Consider the following 23,740-nt stretch of genomic DNA (forward strand, 5'->3'; position numbering starts at 1 on the left):
GTTCAGGTGTGAAGATTTCAGTGATGTCTGCATGAATTTAGTTTGCATTGTGTTAATAATCACCCAGTCAAAGCCCAATTTAAATACTGTAGGCTGACAAATAGCCTAGTTTTGTAGCCTGTCAGGTGGTGTTAATGAAAGGTGTTTACATCCATCAAACATGGCTTAAGAGGTATATAAGACCAAAGATAGAAAGACACTAATGTAGTCCTTCAAAGTCCTTGGTTTAGTCTTTAGTGTATGAAAATGAGCCACAGTAAGAGCCCAGCAAGAGAGCCCCATCAGCCAGGGAGGGGCTTTGAGAGATAGCAGCCATAACACCAGTCATTGTTTTCCTAGGAGGGTCTTACCGAGAAAGGACTGTTGAGTGTTTCTCTGATCAGCCTCTGCCAAGCCTGGAGCCTGTCACACATAAGACACACAAATGACCGCCAACCAGGAGCCTATCGCATGCTAAACAAAAGGGGCCACATTCCTTACGTATTCCCACACGAGGTTACATCCTGCAGCAGGGGAAGAGTGGGATGCTGGGAAATCCACTGGGGGATCGGCTGAGAACGACACTTCCTCTGCCGAAGGTCTTATCAGCTCTGTTTGTGTTTTTTTTTTTTTCTCCCTCTCTGTCTTCACTGTCTTCATCTTTCAATCCATCTCTGCCTCCCACTCTGCAAGCTTCCCGCTCTCCCCTGATCTCTCCCTCTGGAACTGCGAGGCTTGATTTGAAGCTTTGGTTTAATATTTACTGTACCATAGCACTTACAGAAGTGACTACAATATAAAAATGCAGATTTCTTGGCAGGTGTCAACACACCAGGCAGCTCCACACCAAATCTTTCCTGTGAATAACTTGACTGAAAACACAAAATGACAAGTATCAGCTCTCAGAAAAATACTGGTGTTTTTCTCTAAGCCTTGGCATTCAACCATGGTCGCAGGAGAAAAGGAAGACAGTGTGAGCTGGATGCAATAAAGGAGCGAAGGGGTAGAAGACAGAGAGTGGAGGAGGAGGAGGAGAGAGAAGGTTAGAAAGGGTCCTCCTGCCTTATATGGGAATCCACACTGCTCCTCTTGTGGCCCAGTCCATAAGCTGGAGTTGTTTCAGTAGAAACACTCTGCTCCAGTATAGCGTAGCACCAAAAATCCATGCAACTCCTCAACTTCACTTTTCTACTCAAATCAATAATGTGGTTCAAAAAGGCAAAGACGCAAATGTTACACAACTGCAGAAAACATCAGAAATGTACAGTACATGTAACATCAGAAACCAGAGGCAGAGATGGGAGCTGCTGAATTTGGATGATGGTGATAAGGGTGATGCACGGGGGGTGGGGAAGGGGGAACATCTGGAGGGGGTTGGGAGAGAGACTCAGGTGGGATCAGTCTAGCCCTGAGAGAGGACGCGGCTCCCCTGAGGCCTGGAACACACACACACACACACACACACACACACACACACACACACACACACACACACACACACACAAACACACACACAGAGACACATTTCCCCACGTCTCGTAGTTTTAGCTGTGCCTTGATTTCTCCCCCATCTCTCCCACTACTTTGTACATACACCGTCTGCTCCTTCAAAGCTTCTTCCACACCTTTTCCTTCACTAAAGCTACGAAATAAACTCTCCACTACAGCAGCCTTGGGTTCCAATCAGCTATCTGCTTGCCACAGCTATGCACGACACACCACACCATCACACTGACATGTTTTAGTTAGCACGGTGACAGATTTGCTTCCTGCAGAGTGTGTTTCTCTCTCTGTACCTGTCATGGATGTAGCTGCCAGAGGGGCTTACTGTAAATGGCCAGAGCCAGGAAAGGCAGAAGGAATAAGGAATTGGGCAATAATGAAGCCACAGAAGGAACACAGAACCAAACACACACACTCACAGACACACTCTCATATTCCCAAGGCTACTCCCGTCCATCCCTTTTGTTCCTTCCATCGAGAGCAGGGAGATCCACAAATTCTGCCTGGAGAATCTTGTGATTAATGACACGCCTGTCATGTCTAAACCTCCTTCATCTTTTTCCTGATGGGAGCCTCTCTTTCCCTTCCTCACCTCAACTTTCCAGCAGTGTGGAAGACACACTTCCCACAATTCCCAGGGGCCAGCTGCAGTATATGGAGGGGAGTATCATCCAGCTTACCTGATCCAATGCTTCATTCATCCGTGAAGCCTCTAGAGGCGTAGAAAACACTCATTGTCCTTTTACATCAGGATTACAAATGTATATGAAAGTACTACTGCTGCCTCCTACAAGTTGACGACTGGAAGACACGAGTTGCTTGCATTATGTGCAACAAATATTTCCCCCCCAAAGTGCTGTATGTTATTAAAGACAAAACCCTTTGGATATAAGCATGCTTGTTTTTAATTTAACTGAATTTGTCTGCCATTTGAGAGCATCTGCTAGCTTGCTTGTATGTTTCAGGCTTGTTTACAGGACGTACTTTATTCTATGTCCACGTTCCCCTCTTTCACAACAGACCAGTCTAAAACTTAATTTAGCAATTTCATGTTCAACTCTAGTCTTAAGATGCTCCTCAGAAGAAATGGAATCATGAGTAGCTAGCTAAACTACTGCTAGCTTGTCTATGCTAGCTTGTGCTACTCTTGTGTTAAAGCTAGGATTTCTTCAGTCTAGTTAATTTACAAAGTTTTTTGAAAGATGAATTATCTGCCTATCTTACAGTAATTAACTTGGTTCCATGTGGAATAAAAAAGGTATACCGAAAATTATGGATCTATATGTTGGCGGTATCTTGCTGTCTTTCAACCAACCATGTCAAAGGTACCAAATCCCTAAAAAACTTTTTTTTTTAAATATTTACGGTTAAAAAATGACGTCATGAAAACATAAACAAACACATACATATACATACCACCCTTGTCAACACTCGAGGATGTCCAAATATTATAGAAGATAGACATAAAGGATGATTGGAGGAAGACTGAATGGAATGATGCATGTCTGAAAGCACAAAATCAGACCATAAATACAAGATATAAACTACTTTAGTACAAGTGAATAATGAGAATGTACATAACCCCTGTCAAACTTCATTATATGTCTGCCAGTATTCTTGACAATTGCTCTAAATGTTTGGATGAGAGAGGAACTTTGCTTCATTGTTTGTGGGGATGCCCAAAAATTCAGATGTTTTGGAGGGATGTTGTTGGGTGTTTGTCAGAGATGTTTGGTGTCAAATTCCCTTTGAATGTTAAACTTTGTGTGCTTGGAGTATATTCGAAGAACTTTGTAGGAAAAGTATGGTCGCCCCATCTTTGGAAATGTGGATAGAGGAGCTTTCGGGCAGCGTTGGACTGGAGAGACTGACATATATTGTCAAAGGCAAACTGAAAGACTTTATTCAGCTCTGAGAGCCATACATGGCTATCAACAGGGATGCACATGTGGACTTTCTCTGAAAGAAACTGTGGGAATCACAATTGGTTAATTTAATTACATTTATTTTGCACACTTGCCAATTGAATGTGGTACTGGCAGATGGGTTTTTTTTGTTTTTATTTTTTGTGTGTATGCTGGATGAGTCTTTGTCGATGTTCTTGACTGTTCATTTATGTAATGAAAAAAATGTCAATAAACATATTGTGAAAAAAAACCAACTTGGTTCCATGTAGGGCTGTCACGAAGTAACTCATTTCCTAGTTAGCTGAATGTAATTTTAAACCCCAACCAACCCACTAGTCTAAAGGTAAGAAAACTGTGACAACAGGCCAAAATGTATTTAACACAGCTGCACATGGGATCACAAAGTCTGCAAGTAAACAATGACAAACTAGGCCATGCTACAAGAAGTCATCTGACATATGTGCCTGTTTACATAGAGAATTGTGGAACCAGCCATTGACCAAATTTACATACATTGCTAGTGGTGGGTGGTTGCACAACAGCTTGTACACAGTATATGACAGGCAATTTGGGCCTATGATGATTAAAATATTTATCATTCATTGACTAACTGGTAATTCTGCTGCCGGAAAGCGAAGGTGACTACATTTAATTGTTTGGTTGACTAAACGCACATACAGTGGATAGCAAAAGTCAACATACCCCTGTTAACATGCCAGGTTTTGTAATGTAAAAAAATTAGCCCAAGATAAATCATGTCAGAACTTTTTCCACCTTTAATGTGACCTATAATGTCAACAATTCAATCGAAAAAAATAAATACATCTTTTAGGGGGAAGAATAAAAACTAAAAAGACTAAAATAATGTGCCCTCATATTTTACATCACAAAACCTGGCATTGTAACAGGGGTGTGTATACTTTTGCTATCCACTGTAACTGCATGTTCAGAGAGTGTCTCTGAAGCTCATCAGGGAGATTTCAGGAGCTGCATGAGCTGCTGCAAGCTTAAGCTCATTAGCTGATTAGAGCTCTGCAAAGGGGTTCAATTTTTTATTTAAAAACACCTTAAAACAGTAAAAGTAGTGAGCGGATAATGTTTTAACTCTAACTGACAACAGGTGCTTCTAACGGATATGAGATGGGGATGCAATTAATCACAAACTTCACAGATGGGAGGATCATTTCATGGTTTTGTGTCTCATTTCTCATTTTCATTCTTTCTGTTACCCCTTCATTTGTTATACACATGACAAACACCGAACAGAAATCCTTCTGCTGCAAACAGCGCAACGGCAAAAGTTTTTCTGATATGAATTTTGAAATGTTGACCCCACAACTTCTGCATACTTTATTTAGCCACTGAAATGTTGCTATTATCATGAGTCCAGCAATGCAGTGAAGTGAACTGACAGAATTGATCACTGTCAAATATTTCCCTTCACTTACTTCACTGGTGTCTTCCCTTTTCAGTGGAACTTTGCACAGGGATATGTGTAGAGGCAGCACATCTTTTAACAATATGTTAATACATTTTGCATCAATCTGCAGTTCCCATGTGTGGCAAACTGTATGTGTGTGTGTGCATGTGAGGGGGTGACCCATTCAAGAGCTAAAAAGACTCAAACAGTCAAGCCTTGTATTGAACAGTAAAATCCTATTACTGATAAAATTCGAATTTGGGAACAGCCCCTGAATCTTCTTAAATTCCCTTTGGCCTTTATGCTCTATGACCCTGCATATAAAAATCCAGGCATGGCTGGTGAACACAAAGCTCACAAAGCACTTAAAAACAAGCCGAATAAGAAGTGGGGTGAGGCTTTAACACCATAAATAACAAGGAGAGATCTTGTTAGGGCCATTTCTTCATGCCAAATCCCTGACAAATGTGACAGAAGTCCCTGATGACTGGAACGATCAGAGCAGAGACTTTGCGCCTGAGCCTCTTCTAATCACATTATCCACTGTCTCTGTCCGGCCCACATCACCTCAGCAATGATTAAGACAAACACAGTCGAGAGAGGAGGAAGAAGAGACACAAAGAGGGTGCTGGCAGGCTTGAAGGAGGGGGTGGTCAGACAGACAAGGAGTGAGTCAGACAGGCAGACATCCTCCTACATGTGGGTCCATCCAATAAAAGTGCATATTATATGTAAAGATAAAGTCCAGACAGTATTTGAGTTTACTTTTATGTTTGGGTGTTCAGGGTTAAGCCCTGTAAGACCTCAGTGTATGATATCAGCGATAAGGGACTCAGGGTGTGAGGTGAAGTTGGAGAAGTACATCTGACATCATATAACAAGTGTATGTACATCCTTTATACAAGGCCGCCAAGGGCACCAGAACAAAGACAAGGTGGTGAAAAGAGCCTGTATATGTGTGACTCAGTGCACTCTGGACGCAATCTGACGTCAACCTCGGAAAACTTGATAAAGGCAAACTGAATTGACCAAGCAAAGACTGTCAGAGGATGACGCATCAAGCACCACCACAGGTGCAGAGTAACAGTTCAAATACTTATTAACTGCACCTAAGTGTACAGTGAGGGGTTTGTCACTCGTTATGAAACAGTCCCAATTTAATAATGATGCCTCTGTGTGACATACAAAAGCAAGCTGGACCATCAGGGATCAGATCAATTATTTTTAATGTCTGTCAGCAACTGAGGGATGACACTTGCTCCCTTACTCCCTCAACAGTCAGGTGAAAAACTCCTTTAGTTATCATAAAGTTGAATATCTGGTTGGGATTATTTGACGTGTGATTAACTGGTAATGTTTGGAACCACTTTAATATCAGTGAGTAACTTAATGCAATGTTATTTAGAGACTGGTTTGCTTGTGTCTTGCTGCTTTGACTTCTAACCCCTGTTCTCTCTGAGGTCAACTTTCTGGAGCATTAATGTTCCTCTCAAGAACACGAGTACACTACAGTAAAATTTAGTTTGCCCAAATTAACATTTTGTAGACTTATGGTGCAGTGTGAAGCTAAAATGGAAAGTCTCAAATATTTTTAGCCCCATAAATAGTCTGTCCAATTTACCCTTGTACGTAGCAGTGTGGTTTTAACCAAGAAGTATTTCAAACTTTTGTTTATGTCAATGCTAACTCACATCACAACTTTTGTCAGACCCCCTTTTGAAACTGCAGGGTGACGCACTCATCATTAGAGGGTTTTGAAATCCATACCCCAACACACTACTATCACTATCAGTTTAAGAAGAAGAAACTAACATAAAGCAGGTAGGAATCACGTTTGTTAGCATGATTTTTCTCTGCTAAGTTTTAATGTGCTTCAGTCGATTGAAAAAGCTGTCCTTTAAAGAGAATGATGCTAAAGCATGCACCGTACAGTATCTGTAAAAAGAACATACTTGATTATTTGTCCACAAGACTTGCTTCTTTTTATCTAAAGGTTGGTACCTCCTTATATTTCTGTACTTTCCTCATTGTTTTTTCCCCTGTTATGGTAATATTCATTGCTTAACTGATGTCATTGCTTTTTGTTGCTTTTATTGCTCCTCCTTCTGTCCCTTCCTCCTCCTTCCACTCTCTCTTGTACTTAGCCTGCCTCAACTATCTACTCTCCCTGCACTGGACTTGAACCCAGAACCATCAGATTGAAAGTCAGCAGGCATGCCCACCACACCCCAGATCCACTTGGTAATACTTGCTTTCTTAGGTATTTTAATTCCAACATGTTGTCGTAGTAGTTTAAAAGCATAGCTGAACAACATTATTAGGAAAATGTTGCATTCCCATCTCACATTGGGATTTGAACCAAGAACCATCCGATTGAAAGGTAGCAGGCCTATCCTCAACACCACAGGGTTGCAGCAATGAACTTTCTTTTGTAGGTCTTTTCATTCCACAATTTGAATATTTTACTTCAAAAGCACAGTTCAAACTACAGGTTGAGGAAAGTGCTTCATTTCCATTTCCTATGCACAGTCCATGTCGGGGATTCAAAGCCAGGACCCTTGCATTGAAAGGCAGCAGCCCTGTCTACCACACAAAGGGTCAACATTGCAGTGCTTGCCTCTTCAGGTGTTTTCACTTCACCATTTTGTAGTAGTAGTTCAAAAGCACAGCTCATACATATTGTGAGGAAAGTGTTTCATTCCCATTTCACATTGGAAGCACATAGTGGGATTTGAACCCAGAACCATCAGATTGAAAGGTAGCAGGCCTATCCTCAACACCACAGGGATGCTTTGATCAACTTTGTAATTCTTTTTTAACAATATTTAACAGCAATAATTAAAGCAACTTTGAAACCCGCCAGCAATCATCGCCTGTCACCGTGCGATAAATGCCTCTAAGGACAGATGCCAATGTTTCAGTATTTTCAATCTGAGCGTGAGTTATCATTCAGTAACTCCTAGCAAAGATTGCCTTTTCCATGTGGTGTTTAAAATGTTAATGCCATCATTTTTGGACCATTACATCCCTCTGAGTAGTGCCGGTTCATCTGTTTCAGGTAAGTGTCAGTTCAACAGAGACAGTAAAATACACAGAGGGTACACTCTGACCTAAGTCAGTGGTATTAACCCCAAAAAGAAACCTACTTCCTCATCATTTACATACATTTCACGGGTCTAAAGCACACCAAAATAATGACATCATGACAAAGATGTTCAGGTCTGTCTTCAAGAGCAAAAGAAAATAACTTTTAATACGCTTGTTTTCTGAATGGAGGTGTGATGGGTAATTTCATGTAACCCGAATTGGCTTTTACAACACAGCAGCAAGCAGATCTGTCGCTCAGGTTTAAATTTTTGATCTAGAACGGTTTGTTAGCTGCACTTGCATGAAGATATCTCTTTACATAGGTTGTCAGATTACAACTGATAAAAGTCGGAGTGTCATTACGGACATTGTGCCTGCTTTCACTCTCAGTATGAGCTGTTATTCCTGCATACACCAAAGCCTGCTGATACATGACATGGTCTTTACAAGAAAAGGAAACCAGAATACTTCCCATGTTGAAAATCCAGACCTCTGTGTACAGATTCTATATTTCTAGGTACAGTCTGTAAATAGAGAGTGTGGTGAAAAGTGATTTTTAGTGTCTGCTCGGACTCTTTGAAAACTGCTTTAGAGGGCTTCTTTTTACTTTTATTCAGAGTCTATTTCAGAGGTACTTTACCTGTAACTTTATTGAAAAAGAAAGGAATCAATAAACTTCTGTCTTTTCCACATTAGTATCTTAACTTCTAATTGAGGAAAGGATATTGTACTTCTGTCTCCTCTGACCACCACTAGCTGCTTTCAAAACCATCCTCTCCCTAAGCATCTCTTGGATTTGTTCAAGAAACTCTACCAGCTGAAGGCGGAGCTCATAGGATTTAGTGATGCACAATTCTCCTCTCCCTTGTTCCCTTTTTTCTCTCCTTTTTTCGCCAAGCCACCCAGCTGTTCCCTGTGAGCACATACTAACACACTGGGTTTTATTATGCCGATCTGACATTGCTGAAGTTGGGAGGGGAGACAGCTGTACTTGTGTGGCCCTGGGCGCACCCGTCATTAGTGCCAGGCTCACTCCACTCCTCCTCCATCCCTCTCTTGTTCCAGATATCTCTCTTTCCTCCCTTTCCCCTTACACAGTCCAAAACACCACCACACCCTTAAATATACTTGCTGACCTAAATTCGTCTATTTTCCCCACCTGTCCATGCATCCTAACAAGACGCCCTCACACATCTTCACTTCCCCAGCTATCCGCCAATAACATGTTTTGTGTTGCAAAAGGCTGAGTGCTCTGTGCTTGCCACTCAAGATTTTCTTGAATAGACCATCTCCAAATTGATTCAAGCTGGGCTCACAGCTAATGGTCTGTGTGGGCTCTAATGTGAACAGGAGATAATCAACACCCTGCATTTCCGAGCTTTGTGCTTTGTTTGTCGTTTATATTTCTTGGACTGCCTGCTTCTTGACTATGCTTTCCTCCATCTTTCTCCGAGGATGTCATCATCTGTTCCTTCTCATATCCACCATCCTTTTCCACCTCTGTACCTCTCTATTCCATTTCCTGTGATACTATCTGTGATCTTTGATTTCCCACTGAGCGTCATTAACCTTTTCTCTCTCCACCTGGTTAAACCCTGCAAGTACATTCGGCTGTTTGAGACGGAGGGAGACTGGGAGCATGCTGCGCTCACTTGAGAAGGATGTGGGATTCGCATGCAGTCGTAACTACATCCTTATTAGCCTCTGACTTGATCCTGCAACAACACAGCTCTCTCTTAACATATAGAGATATTTCCTCCTGCTGTGCTTTAGGTTGCATAATTTCTCTCAAACCTTTGTTTTTATGAGAACAAAAATTGCAGAGGTGTCAAAGAAAATGACTCCACATGACACCAATCTGACCTCTCTGTATTTTCTGGCATGTGGCATAAGACAAGTACACACATGGCACAGTCACTGGGGATGCAGTTAGGTGATATGACCCAGTACAGAGCTCTGCTGCTGATGAGGTGCTTCATTCCTGGGTAAAGAGAGAAACATTATCTTTGTGCATGAAATAAAAGAGTCTGTCGTCTTCCTCTAAAAGTGTGTCTAATCACAATGAGTGAGGTGTAATTAATGTTTCACTGGAGCGTTGTGTATGTGCAGCCGAGGACCGTGGGTGAGAGGATGTAGTGTGCGGTCTCTCTAACAAGCTCCCACTCACCCCAGTGGAGGCAGGCAGGGAAGGCTGGAGTGACTGCGAGGCTGTTAGAGCAAGTGGGTTGCGTTGGACGTGTCCATGTCTGTGTGTGTGTGTGTGTGTGTGTGTGCGCGTGTGTGTGAATCTGCGAGTGTTTGCTCATCAGTGAGTGTGTGTTAGTGTGCTAGAAAGTGTGCATGTGTGTCCTTTTGTGTGTGCTGTACTGGGATGTGGAAATTGAATGGAGCCTTTCAGTTCTACTGCTCGTCTCCCCGGGGGTGAGAGACTGGTTGCCATGGTTATCCTGGAATCCTGCCGCTAATGGGTGGGAGTTTGTGTAGCTCTGGCAACCTGGCCTGTCTAGGGTGGAATATGTGTGTGTGTATGTGTATGTGAGTGTGTGTGCAGTAGGGGGTGTGGTTGGGTGGAGGCAGCATTCTAGGACACAGGAGGTCACATACGCAAGAGCTTGAGCTTCAATTCCTGTACACTCCTGCACGTAGAAACAGACTCCTGTCATGTAAACGTTTATTTTACAATATATTCTACATGCAAAAATATCAAATGGAGCACCATGTCCACTGAAAAATCCCAGCAAAGCTCTAAATCAATAGAGAAGTGCTTAATGTCAGTCATTATAATCACATGATGGCATCTAGAAACGAGTGTGAGGCTCATATGCTGTGATAATGTCATATTAATGTTGTGTAGGTTGCAAGATGTATGAATTAAGGAAGTATGACAAGTTGTTATTGTTCTTTTCTTAATTGATCACCGGCTCAAAGGACAACTTGTGAAAATTTGGAGGAACATCAGAAAGCAAGAAATAACACTTGATAAAAGCATTCACTGCTATAACATTTTTATCATTTTTTTTACCCAAGAAGCTACATACTCAAATTAGCAAGCTAACAGTATGCATCTTCAAGTATCAATCTTCAACTTAGCGAAGTTTCAAGCGCACTGGGACACAAAAGTTTGCACCTGTTTGATGTGTTTGCTGTGAGTTCCCGAGTGGTGGGTAAGTTGCCCTCCTGGAACACACCCCTTGATGTTAGGCTGCCTCCCCTCTGCTGGCACCCCTCGCTTCCCCCTCCCATTTTGCTCATTTTAAATCACATTGGACTGGAAGTGTCCTTTTAAGAGAAAATAAACAAATTATATTGTAATAAACTTTAATAAGTCTCCCCCAACTGACTAATTTACCTCCTACCCGCAATAACTAACAGATACTCCCGTTTTAAATGATCAATAAATTTAGATTTTCTTTTGAACCACGTCTCTGTCTCAATTCAGTTGTTGAACCTGTGTTGCCTGGTGTTGTATATTTCCTGGGGTGAAATTCCCCAGGTGGTGTTTTTGGATCAGTTACATTTTCGTTTCTTCTTTATCATACGGCAAACCCTTGGTGCCCCCCCCTCTATCTATCTATCTATCTATCTATCTATCTATCTATCTATCTATCTATCTATCTATCTATCTATCTATCTATCTATCTACCTACCTACCTACCTACCTACCTACCTACCATCTACCAACCTATCTATCTATCTATCTATCTATCTATCTATCTATCTATCTATCTATCTATCTATCTATCTATCTATCTATCTATCTATCTATCTATCTATCTATCTATCCATCAATCCATCTATCATCCATCCATCCATCCATCCATCCATCCATCCATCCATCCATCCATCCATCCATCCATCCATCCATCCATCCATCCACCCACCCACCCAACCACCTACCTACCTACCTACCTACAATCCATCCATCCATCCATCCATCCATCCATCCATCTATCTATCTATCTATCTATCTATCTATCTATCTATCTATCTATCTATCTATCTATCTATCTATCTATCTATCTATCTATCTATCTATCTATCTATCTATCTATTTATCTATCTATCTATCTATCTATCTATCTATCTATCTATCTATCTATCTATCTATCTATCTATCTATCTATCTATCTATCTATCTATCTATCTATCTATCTATCTATCTATCCATCTATCTATCTGTCTTAGCAAACCGTGGTCTAGCTTATTGGCTAAATATATTGATATGTCTTGAATTATTCTCTCACTTTGTTGATCCTTCTTTGGTACACAGAGAGTAATGAGAGGAACATTACCACCACGTCACAGACTCAGTCTTCCTGTTCCTACCCCCAGGTCTTATTCCCAGTTACCAAGGTCCATTGTCATTCTCGACCTCTCCGCCAGATGGCCTAGGACTGTCCTTTCTTTTCCAATCCACACTCTGTCCACTGTTTCTCACCTGTCTTCACTTAACCCATCAGACTTCTTTTATTAGACCATTACCTTTGTTCAGTTACCATAACATCCATGCTACTTTGCTCCGTTGACATTTAGTTTCGTCCTTAGGAGTTTTTTTTTTGTGACTGACTTCTGGATCCGTTACTTGTCTATATGCCTGCCTGTATCTTGTTATCAGGTTTCTGCTTACCTGCTATCATCTTCCTGAAAGCTTCAAAATGAACAATAGATTTAACAGCCTGTCTGTACCAATCTGTACGATGGTCCTTACCTCCAGCAGTGACACAATGTGAATATGGTCAATAGTTTCAAGCTTAGGTTACCGCGTCTCCAAACTGTCATGTACTATTCTAAAAAATCATTGGTGTCCTCACTAGGACAAAGACAAATAACAAGCATGTTTGATATCATATTCCCAGTGTGATGAAATAAGCTTCTACTTTTACTGCATTATTGTAGAAGTGATGCATTATGCTGTGAAATAGTTAAGCTTAGCTCCTCCGTCATGCCCATTAACATCCTTTTACCCTCAGGCTAGTGGGACTCTTAAATGGGCACAGAGACCCCACTGAAAAGGAACACAGTGGATAGTGGATAATAAAAAAAAAGCTCAATACAGAGTAAATCAGAGCAGAGAAAGACACATTCTCACTGAGTGCCACACAATTTTAGACATGGTTATGAATGCTCGTCCACAAAGAGCTCCACCTCACAAGTATGTGTGCACATCCAACAGTACATGCTAATTGGGATGTTTTATTCAAATTGCATTATAAATTTGACACAGACCACTTTACGGTTAGCAGAGAGGCAGGGCTTGTACCATTGTGTAGAGAATATAGGCCCGTGATATGCAATGTGACCAGATAATCCTGGGTTTCCCATTCCCACTGTTCTGTTGAAGGGGATCAGTCCCTGCTAGTCACACAGATGTCTTGGCTCCTGTTCTTCTTGGAAGACTGATCCATACATTGCGTGAACCCCTGTGGATTTAAAGGAACTTGGCTTAGGAATTTACTCTCCTCCATTCCAGCCATTATGTATGGCCAAATTGCTGTAGCCTGGAAACATTAGGAAAACGTTTCACTTGTACGCCGTCCAACATGCATAAAAATAGCAAATAAAAAGCGAATGCAAAGTTGTGATTACGATCATGCATGCTATTTTCAGTGTGTGCTCTGGATGAGAGACAAGTGGCTCCGGGATGAAATCATCTGTCAGGAAAGTTGCTGCTGACAAGTTTGATGTGGTTTAATTCATTCTTTATGCTGAGTCTGTTTCACGGCACGCCGGGACGAGAAAAGTGCACAGATTCCCTCAAAATGCAGTGAGCAGGGGCTGAAGAATGTGGGCTGGACTTGTGGTCAAAACCCTGCAAGTCATGGGGGGTAGAGGGACCATGTGGTTCCACCCCTTGCTCCTTAGCCCAGATTTATGCTGAACAGTTATATAATTTAATAAACACTTCCAACTCTGTTTCTGAAGTCCAAACACTCAACCCTCAGACAACCACATGATCAGCATTTCCATTGTATTGATTAGTTGTAGAGCAAGAAAGGGAAATGTTAAGCTACTACTGCACATTTCAGTGATGCAACTGAGATGATGTATGGGAGCCACAATTAAAAGTATGTACTCTACTATCTAAAATGAACTAAATATGAACTAAAATATCTTCCAGTTACTCTTAAATGACCTCTGAAAATGCTAACTCTTACACTTAGTATGTCCTGATGAGTGAGTTTCTCACTATCTTATGTAATGCATTCCTTCCCTGTGTGCTGCTACAAAAGCAGGCAAAGAAGTGGTGACAGTACGCTTAATAGATTTGCAGACCACAGAACACACCCTCATCCATTTCCCAGCTTCCCCTGACCAAAATCCCAGAAACCCTTCTAACCAGGTCACTTTGAGAGTTTCCTCTAATCCTTTATTTTGCATGTTCCCCTCTCCCCAACCCAACCCTTCGCTCTCTTTTTTTTTGTTAAGATTTCCACTCACTAGCCCAGACAGCCTTAGCCTTGACTCGGGGCCACCCCATGCTCTCACTGTCCAACTATTTAACTAACCGCAGTGAAACAGCTTTAATTTCAGCTTGCTGCTCAGCCTGGCTCGATGCAGCATCGCTTGGGGGTCTTTCTGGAAAGCTGTGGTATGGGGCCCAACAGGCCAGGAAGGCAGACTGGGGAGAACAACAGCCCTGTGCAGTCAGATCTCAGAGACCCCAGAGACACATACGTCAGTTTGAGCTGCCTCCCTTGGGAGTCGTTCAGTTAGTTATGGCTCTTTTAAATGCTTCCCTGCACCTCTGGCCGAAACACAGAGGTGAGAGTTGTGGGATAGGCAATAGTCAGGGGCTGGATAAAAAGCCCATTAAGAACTCACCATCTTCTGAATGTGGTGCCCACTAATTTGTTTTTAGAATTCTATTTTGTCTCCTGTCCTTTGGTATTGCAGATAAAAAGATGTAGGATGCAAGGCTTAAAAGAAAGAAAACAATAATTTGATCCTTTTGTCATAGACACAGCATTCATTCCCATTATTTCAAACATAAAAAGGCTGCGTAAAATGATGGATGACACGTCAGCCCCCAGAAAGTGAAGCTAAACATTGGTCAGGTAGAGACAGATCAGCCATATTTGTATACAGTCTATGGTAAGCATCCATATACTTCTACAAGAGAAACAAAATTTGTGTTTTAGATCAGGGGTTCCCAAACTTTTTGGCCCACGACCCCCAAAATATCGGTGCCAAAGACTTGTGACTGTCCCTCAAAGTGATTTAATGTGGCTTCATTTAGCTGGTCTGCAGAAAGTTAGCCTACCTACATGAACATGTGTCTGTGTTTCATGTGTTTTCATGAATTAACCTGCTGCTACTGATGCTTTTAATAATTAACTGTTCACTAACCCTAAACTTAGGAGTCATCTGGTAAAAAGAAAGGCAGAGAACTCTTTACATTTTCTATTTTCAAGGTTTTATTTCAAATTTAGCTATATATATATATATATATATATATATATATATATATATTTGTCTATATTGTTTTACTATAATGGGTGTAATGTACTATTTTTAGATAACTTAAAAAAAAAACATTCTAGAAGACATCTCACGACCCCCCCATTTGTGTTTCGCGACCCCCCAGGGGGTCCCAACCCACACTTTGGGAACCCCTGTTTTAGATAATATGGACGTTGTTTTTTAAAGCTCCTGTGATGAGTTTTTAGTTTGTCTCGATTTTGTCTCCCCCTGTGGACAAAGTGATGCCTCCTGTATATTCACTTATCGTGTCTTGTACATGTATAAGTCCTCTTTTCTGACGATATCTGTCATCTTACTATTTTTTAAAATGAACATTTCCCTTGGAAAAAGTAAAAAGAGTGTCCTTCCCAAAGCTGTAATTTACCTTGCCTAACACGATCCTCTCACAGCAGTTATAGTCTTTAAAAATGATGATGTAGAAATGGTCTTTCTTTTTACTAATGGTCTAGTTTGCTTTTGTATCTCATAAAGAGACATCTTTATTAATTTCAGTCATTTTTATAACCAGTTAAAAACTCCTGACAGGAGCTTGAAGCGGAACACACTGCTTATCTCGCCTAATAAGATAGCTCCTGAGTAAAGTTATACTGTCAGAGGAACAGACAGGTTAAGTAAAAACATGTCCTTATTCTTTACTTTGAGTTGTTAACAAAGTATAAGTTTAAAAAAAATGAAGGAATGTTTCGAGGTAGACTTTCCTGTGTATATTTTTGCTGACACAGTAGACTGTGGATTTGTCTGGATGAAGGAGAATACATTTATGGTTTGTGAGTTGTGAGGGCCCACACCAGCCACCCTAGGGTCTTGTTATCCTCTCCCCTGCCTGCGCTCTTGGGGCGACTTTAATGAATACTCCTTCTCCAGCCCTCTTCTGGCTCCAGTCAGGCTATCTTCAGGGCTGCCCCCCCACCCCCTCCTCGACTACGCCTGCCTGCACGGCGGAGCAGGTCCTTCTGCAGCGAGGAGCAAGACTTAGACAGAGACAGCAAGGAGGGAAGGTGATCGAGCTGAATAATTGATGTGCAGAGTTCGCTTGGGAACACCTCAAGAGTTTGTCTGAACACACTGACCACCATATGTGCACTCTCTCCTCTTTAAATTCGATCTGTGGTGAGCTAAGATGGCGTGTATTCAAACTTTTGCTTGGAAATAGTTTGCAACACTATCACACTCTTTCTCTTAGATAAATATTTACATTTACTTATTACAAAATGTGGCAGATTACTTAATACCAAACGCTCCCTAATGTCTGGTGATGAAAACTTAATTTAAAAAGCATGATGAAGGTTGAATCATTCATCTCGCCCAGACTGATAAGAGACACCAATTGCTCAAATATCTACCACACAGGCCCAAGCAATAAGTGCTGGGGCACCTCCCACTACCTCATGGGTAATGGGAGTTGACAGTGTAAAACAGCCAAGAAACAAGAAGCAGAAAAAATAAGTTAGGAAATGTTTCAACACCATATCTCCCTTTAATGATAGAAGAAGCCAAATGCTGTCTCACAAATGTTCCCTATTAAAGTCCTGTAGCTGAATTTTTGGAGTCAGATAAGAGGTGAAGTAACAGCTCTTGGTAAATGTGATGTTCTAGGATCTTCCATTGGTTGTTTTATTTCCAATTGTTTGTACCTTCAAAAAAAAAATCAAGGACACAGTGTTAGCTGATTGTTGGTTGATCTTCATGCCAACATGACACGTGCCAATACACAAGAAACATGTGCTGGGTTGACCTGTGTCAGGTGTAACAGGGACAATAGATATCATGGTGCCAATAAGTGTCTAAAGCAGATTTATTGTATATTGATACTCTGTTCAAGGGAAATTTATGTGGCCACCATTGGTTGGTAAACCCTTTTTCTGATGCTGTGAGTTTGACATTTTGGTTTTGGCCATTTCTGAAACCAGAGGTAACAATATTTGGGGCATCAGTTAAATCATGCACCCCATGTATGTAGACCATAGTCCTCGAAACTGTTCAAATTCAACCTTGGCCTTTTACCATATAAAGCAATCCCCACTCTCTTCCAAGTGTCTTGCTCCATCCTCTCCTCCTTATCTTCAAAAGGAAGTGAGTATATCTTAATTACAAGCAGGATGCCAATAGATACCACTTTTCCTGATTGACAGGTTGCTGTGGAAGTGACTTGCCAATCACAGGTAGTCACGCAATAAACCAAACCTTGCTTTATCATGACGTTTATTCATTCATTTGGCCTTTATCTCAAGTCTCAAGGGTTTATTGTGGGGCATACCCTCATTTTCGCTGACGCGCAGAGTACAACAAAACATTAAAGCTGGGGTTGGTAGTCAAATTTAGATACACTTCTTGTTACACTGGTTAAAATGATCTTTATGTCCCAATGGCAATCAATACATAATGTGTTCTTAAAAAAGAGTGAATAAAAGCCGCTATCTACAGCCGGAGTAAACCTGGGAAAACACCAACCAATCCCTGCCATCAGGAGCCAAAATATGAAACCAATCAAATCCTATCCTGCCGTTCTGCCCGCCTCCTGCGCGTACATTTCAAGTTTGTTTTGTGTGTTTAACTTTCACTATAATAATGTTTTGGTGTTTTCTTACCGCTGAGTGAGACATGAGTTGACATAGTGCAAAACACAAACTATGTGCTGAAGACCGGTTTTGAATCAGTCACGATCATATGGTCAAGAATCAGCGGCACTCGTGCATGTGAGCTGGTGGCGTCGTTTTGTAGGAGCTCCGAGGGGATGGGGGGGAGGGGTTAGACGGAGTCCTGAGGAAATGCTACATTCAAATTCATGCTAGCTTTCCATGACTACCAACCCTAGCTTTAATGTGAACAAACAATACAATGAAAATATCGATGACAACATGATTAAGAATAGTTACATACAAATGTGTGACGTTTTAACGAATGTTGCAAAGTGTTACATGAGAATGAAATGTGTGGAGTGGTGACTATAGTCCTTTCCACATTGCTAGTTCTGGACGCAATATTTGCACCCTTGTACGACTCATGCTCACAATGAGTGTCACGGGGCATGACAGTGCGAAAAAGTTGCCCCAACACTGTGCTGTGAGTGTGTGAAATCACACAAAGAGACACCAAAATGATGTTACAGCGGGATCAAAGTAAAGATGGCAGAGTTTTATTGCAGCACCGTTGCAGATACGCAATGTATAAAGGCCTTACTGTGACATTGCTAGGTATGTGGCGTATGTCGTAAACTTTTCAGATTTGGAAATGTATTCTTTTAATTTCAGATACATTTTAAAGTTATATTTTTGGGCTTTTTCGCCTTTATTGATAGGACAGCTGTAGAGAGACAGGAAACGTTGGGAGCAGAGAGCTGGGGAAGACATGCAGCAAATGGTCGAACGGCCGTGAGTTGAACCGGCGACCTCTGCTACGAGGACTACAGCCTCAATACGTGGGGCGCTTAGACCGCTAGGCCACCAGCACCCCCAGATACATTTAAAACAGGCAAATATATCTGTTGCTTATAGCCATACCATGTTATAACATACCATCATCAAACACAAGGTTTAAACTCAACTTTCTCAAGAAACAAAACTTATATTGGGGATCCATTCAATTTCCCAGGGTACCACTCAAATCACAGCCCATTGGTCCTTGGGACTCACTTCATTGAAAACCTATGAGACTGCAATGTTATGTAAGGGATGTATGGCAACATAATTCAGTTTTTTTTTAATAAATATATAGATAAATAAACAACTAATGCCTTTCATGTCTAAAGGTGCCCAGCCAACCTTTTCATATAAAAAGCAATGATGAGTGGAATAATGAATCCGAGGACAGAGTGATAAATGGAATCTAAGTGTGTAAGAGTGGAGGCAGAGGCGAGCCTGAAGACGTCACCGCAATCGGTGACAGATAAAAAGATGGCCTCAGTGGTCCATTTCCTCCAAATAGGACCATGACTTATTAAATGAACATCATAACTAAAGATTGAGACCGCAAATTCATCAGGGAGATGTTAACTGAGGTGATAAATCAATTAAGGGATATTTTGCATTTGGTTTGGTACTCCCTGAATTATTTTTCTAACAAGTGCAGTCCCCCCCTGCTGGCCATTAGAAAACAAGACGTTTGATGCATTTATTTTACTCATCACTTTTGAGACCATGAAGCGTCATCTCTTTCTTTTATAGTCTCTGGTTATAAAAGTGTCCGATCACTGTTGTGTCTTGCAGCACATGAGAGATTTATCTTGTATTTTTAGGACAAAGGTAACAGCTCAGTGTGTCTGCATGTACAGTATGTGTGCATGTGTGTCTCTGAATATGGAGGAGGGCTCAGAAAACTAACACTTCTGGAATGCCCCCTGCAGCGTGAGGACTTCAGGGTTGGATGTGTGTTTATGGGAGCGTTTTGGCAGGAAGAGGCAGGGACCCGGTCCAGAATAACGGAACAACAGAGGAATGTGGTACAGCAGGGAATATCCTGAGTCAAACACAAGGCAGCAGTCCTGGGGTCTGAGGAGGAGCACTTTTGTGGCAAGACTTTTATAAACTGCATTTTTAATATTAAGAGAGATGACACCCAGCACACCAGGCTCTTGTGCAGCTGACAACACGACATGGATGCCTGCAATCGCTTTTTTATTTGACTCTTTTCATTTCACACCACAACTAAATTAGAAGACCATGTCCCATGGAATATCTTTCAAACCTGTGACTCATTCACTGAAAATCTCTCTCTAAATGTGAGAGCCTCAACTGTGGCGGTGTTGAAGTCACAGTGAATATGAAGTGTTAGTATTTCTCTTCAGGCTGTGCATTAGGCCGGATGCCACGCACCTTCGCCCACATGCCTCCCACGACCCAGCGCCCGTATATAGAGGGCAGAATCTGAGCCCAAGCTGCAAGCAGGCAGATAAAGACAATCTCATTGATGTAGGAGCAGCTCACTGGTGAAAAAGAAGACGTCTCTGACACAACCCTGCTTGCGTTAGCCTTGCTACAGAATCAGATTAACTACCGCAAAAAACATTGTGCTAGGGCTTGCAGGCGTAGAGTGAGCTTTTCCATACATATGGAGCAGCTATGGTGTATCCGTATATGAGAATGTGTGCGCTAACATGGCCGTAAAGCTGGCGGATGTAGGGTAAGACCTTTAACTGAAACACTGACAAGCAGCTCAATGCATCAATTCTTTCAGGAACCATGTTTATGCTTGTAATGACATAAATATGCACAGTGAAAGACATGTTCCACCCACAACGGACACCAATACAAAGTCTTCCGATGAATACTTTGTTTTCTAATGTGAAAATATCAAAATACAGACAGAAAGTTAAAATGTAAACCTTAAAACCTCTTTATGAGAATCAAAGGGCGACTATTTTCCACCTGGTTGTGTTTTTAAAACATCTTTATCCACTTTATTCTGTCACAGAATAAACCAATCAACTACACATTACCAGCAACATCACACCTTGGAGGACACTGAGAACAACCTGCATTCATGTGCTGTCTCTTAGAGGAAATATTCCACCTGCTTTGTCTGTTTTTGTATCATTATAAATAAGATCCCTGCAGAGTGGGATACGCAAGTTTTCTATGAACCAAGGCTTACTCAGTCTTCCATCCCTCTCCAACTCTTGAGCTTTTTCTCCCCCTCTCTCACTCCCAGTCTGCTTCCTCTCACTCTCTTTGTCTTTGCTGTTTTCTCTTGCCCTGTCTCTTGCCAGACCTCTACTTTACACTCCCCCTCCTCCCTCGCCTCCTCCCTGAAACCAACTCCTTGGCAACCAGTTGCAGCGTCTCCCAGGAAGGTAGAGAGACATCCTCCCTGTGCGCTGCAGCGAACCCAGTGCAACATCAGACAGTGAGGCATGCTACATTATTAACCAGAAACAGCCGAGAGGGGCTGTCGAGGACAGGATCGCGGACATGAGGGAAGAGAATGAGATAGAGAAGAGGAGAACAAGAGGAGGGGGTGTCCCAAACTGGTGGTTGGTGGTGTTGCAAACTTCAGAGGGGAAACAGCACTTCCAGCTTTGATTGGACGTGCATAATCATACAAACAAAGCGCAGAGTAGCACATATGCACAGTGAGAAGTGTTAGTGTGTGAGAGAGGGAAAGAGAGAGACAGAGAGAGAGAGTTGGAGCGGTTACATTCAGCCAAATCCACAGGGGGATCAATAAGGAACATCTGGGTTTGGGGTGGACAGGGCGGCTTTTGTTTGCAGGCAGTACATTGGCCTGACACCTCACCCAGATTCTCTCCGGGTTTCTACATGGGGGGAGGGAGAGGAGGAGGAATTGCTGGGGGGTGCAATTGTGGAGGGAGAGGTGTTTGCTTTTCTGGAGGCAAAATTTGTCTGTTCCAAGGCCAAGCATATATTACCAAGAATTCTTGTACCATAGTTTTTTGGGCAAAATTGATTCAAATTTTTTGTGCTTTTTCAGGTTATGCTATGAAAGTTTAACTGATACAATCAAGAAATAATTCAGATCAAATTCATGAACAATTTAACAAAAGTTTTGCTTTGCCAATCACACTGCATTGTTGCCATTTACAGATCAAATTCAAGGAGCAACCTCAGGTGTTGAAAAATGAAGCCAAAACGGTTGTTCGAGAGACTGCAGTTCCTTGAGTGTCCACTAGAGGCTGACTCCAAAAACCAAGAAATCCACATCATGTCAAGTGTCAAAACACCAGTTTTTTCAGCAAAATCAAACTAGTTCACAGCCTGGTTCAAAGACCAGTTTTGGGTATGTGGCTAGTTTATGTATTCATATTAACTGGAGTGTTTTCTTAACATATTTGTTAAGACCACGTTAAGGCCAAGGGCACCGCAGAGTTAATGGACAGGTGGGCCGCGTTGTATCGGTTTGCCAGGAGCCTCAGCCCCCCTTCTTTGCCTGTCACGAGGCTTATTGAGAGTTAGGGCAAGTCAGCATTTCCAATATGGCCCCTGTCATCGTTGAGCTCCATTAATTATCTTCAGAAACAAATGGGTGACATCACAGAGACCATGTCCATGTTTTATACAGTCTATGGTCCAATTACAAGTCTCACATCCTAGCTGGCATGCTCAAGTACTACTTGGTAATTCCTCTGTGTTTTCATTTGGACAAACTAAACATGAATCCTCATCAAGCTAGCTGCTAGTTTAGAGGTGCATTTCGACCAAGAGTTACGGGGTCTTTTAGCCCCCAGAACTACTTTCCCCGGAACTAAAAGGTTCCTGTGCCCCCATTGTTGTCTGCGTTTCGACCGTTGGTATATTGTGCAAATCAGGCAAGTAACGTATGGAGAAAAAAAAACTATATTCAATAATATTTTGAAATCTTAATAAAAAAATTAAACTATTATGCATTCCCAGGAACTCCCTCTGTGTTTCAACAACTGTGTAAACTCCACAAACACAGTTACATTCAACTGAAAGTCCCAGGACCTTTGAAAAGTACTACCCCCCCCAAGCAGGGGCTTTTCAGGGGGGAGATTATCTACCCCTGAACTAAATTTAGACCCTGGTTCTTCCGGTCGAAACGCATGTAGTTCAGGGGTGGGGCGGCAGTAGCTCAGTACATAGGGACTGGGCTTGGGAACCGAAGGGTCGCCGGTTCGAGTCCCAGTATGGATGAAGTTTGGCAAGTGGACTGGTGGCTGGAGAGGTGCTGGTTCACTTACCTGGGCACTGCTGAGGTGCCCTTGAGCAAGCCACCAAACCTCCAACTGCTCGGGGTGCGCTGGTTGACAGCAGTATCCTCACTCTACCATCTCTCCCTAAGCATGTTCACTGCATGTGTGTGCATTTGTATGTATATACCAAAAAAAAAAACTGTATGTGTAGCATGTCCAAAAAATAAATAGCAAGAGTGAAAAAATTGAATTTCCCCCCTGGGGATCAATAAAGTACCTTTCTTTCCTTTCTAAAGTCCCTAGTTCCGGGGTAAAGTTCCTGCGGTGGAAAAACGCCTTAGGCTTCATGCTAATAACAGTAAAAATCTCACAGTTACAAAGCTAATATGTTGGTTTTATGAAAGATAACATGCTCCCTATGTCCACAGTCTAAGCTTAGAGTGTTAGCATGCTAACATACTTCATATCAAGTCACACAGAACACTGTTGAGGATGATGGGACTGTTGGGTACTTAGACAATTGCTGATGTAACTATTGTTGAGCTGATTGTCATGACAAGCTTTCGATTTGTGACATTTTTGAGCTTCATAATATAAGACTGATTGATAATAGCATCATGTGTGTCTGTACATAATACATCCAACAGTTGAGCTATTATAGTGGCAACTGGAAAACCAAGATTCAGCTATCCTTCAGAGATTATGAAAAATTCCCTTTGATAGAAAATAGAATACCTTACATGTAACCAAGCCTCC

At 41.8% G+C, this 23,740-nt stretch overlaps 1 long non-coding RNA gene across 1 annotated transcript in view; it reads right to left on the reverse strand.

Annotated features, from left to right (window-relative positions):
• Nucleotides 1–13,092: 13,092 nt before the first annotated feature.
• The window catches only part of LOC117820443, a 42,451-nt gene continuing 31,803 nt past the window's right edge, over nt 13,093–23,740 (reverse strand). Inside the window, exon 4 of the long non-coding RNA XR_004632744.1 lies at nt 13,093–13,316. This is a non-coding gene — a long non-coding RNA (uncharacterized LOC117820443). The remainder of the gene's footprint in view (nt 13,317–23,740) is intronic.

This window comes from Notolabrus celidotus, chromosome 10 (assembly GCF_009762535.1).
Source record: "Notolabrus celidotus isolate fNotCel1 chromosome 10, fNotCel1.pri, whole genome shotgun sequence".
Lineage (NCBI taxonomy): Eukaryota > Metazoa > Chordata > Actinopteri > Labriformes > Labridae > Notolabrus > Notolabrus celidotus.